Source organism: Arachis duranensis, chromosome 10 (genome assembly GCF_000817695.3).
Source record: "Arachis duranensis cultivar V14167 chromosome 10, aradu.V14167.gnm2.J7QH, whole genome shotgun sequence".
Lineage (NCBI taxonomy): Eukaryota > Viridiplantae > Streptophyta > Magnoliopsida > Fabales > Fabaceae > Arachis > Arachis duranensis.
The window spans coordinates 95,021,486-95,022,838 of record NC_029781.3 but is presented as its reverse complement, the minus strand read 5'-3'; the positions used below and the strand labels follow the sequence as shown (position 1 = coordinate 95,022,838).

Genomic DNA, 1,353 nt, shown 5'->3' with positions numbered 1-1,353 from the left:
TACCAAAAGCACCCATCATCGTTGCAATTGATAACAAAATGTGAATTGAATATGGAATTAAATCGATGTGGCTGTAAGTCATAAATCTTCCTAATGAGTTGAAGACTAAATATATGAATAAACTATCAAAATACAACTAGAAACAACAACAACAATCTCACTAAGTGAGATCGGCTACATGAATCAAACAACACTATTGAGCTCTGTCATATATTATGTTTACAGAGAGAGATTGTTTACATGTAGACCTTGTTTGACCATCTCATGATAGAAAATAGTACTAGAAAATTTATATTGCTGACAAAAATAATTCCCAAAAAATACTAACTACAAATAAACTCCTAAAAAATTTAAAATGCAAAAAAAAAAAAAAAGACTAAATATTAAATATATATTCTAAAAAAAATTTTGAAATAAAATTTTGATATAAACTTTGGCAAACATTATTAGAAATGCAATTCATCTTTGCGATTTATGAAGAGAATGAGTAACAAAACACTGGTGGGTGACAAAGACAAAATGGTAAAAGCTTGGTGAATTTGCAAACGCTTTCATAGGTGGATATCGATCCACGGGAGGCTTGTGTGATAAAAATGACAGCTTCCTCAACTTGAAAGAATTGGGTTTGCGTTACAGAGAAAGAACATTTTCTCAGATGTTATCCATGCGTCTATTCATCACATATCAGCACGGTCAATGCCATGCAAAAATTCAATTAATTACAACTTCAGCATTTGGAGTTTTGGACAAACACTCATCTATCGCTGTATTTGCCTAGAAGTAAAATATAAATAACATTTAACAAATAACAATATTCAAGTTATGGACCAAAATTGGCGGTAGCAGTAACACAATGTGGAGCCACCTGCCTGCCACCCTAGGGACTAATAATATATCCTTCAAAATGGTAATAAAAGAAAACTGATGCTAAAAATTAGAAAAAAAATTATAGTAATTTTGCCTTCAACATGTTGAATTATATTTTGCATTTTTGCTACTCTAATGGAAAATGATACTGTTCTAAGTAGATCCAGTGAATTTCCATGTGTCAACCTCAAAGCAAAACTTTCAATATAATATACCATCCAACAATACTGTAATACTATAGCTGCAAAGCCACCCACTGATTCAAGATGACTGCAAGTCCAAACTCTTGTTCTCTCCAAAAAACAAAAAACAGCAATGACCTGCGATGGAAAACTAGTATTTCAAGGCTTAAAAATCTAAATTAAATATCTAAATAAATAAAAGGTAAAGATTCAAAATTGTACAAAGCTAAACGCCTAAACCAACACATACATTCACCAAAAGTTTTGGAAGGTAAATAAATAACCTATTTAATCCAGAACTCAA

The 1,353-nt window shown here is 31.0% G+C and overlaps 1 long non-coding RNA gene across 1 annotated transcript in view; it reads right to left on the bottom strand.

The window, feature by feature from the left end:
• Window positions 1-624: 624 nt before the first annotated feature.
• The window catches only part of LOC107471017 (uncharacterized), a 1,450-nt gene continuing 721 nt past the window's right edge, over window positions 625-1,353 (bottom strand). Inside the window, exon 2 of the long non-coding RNA XR_001588545.3 lies at window positions 625-1,187. This is a non-coding gene — a long non-coding RNA (uncharacterized LOC107471017). The remainder of the gene's footprint in view (window positions 1,188-1,353) is intronic.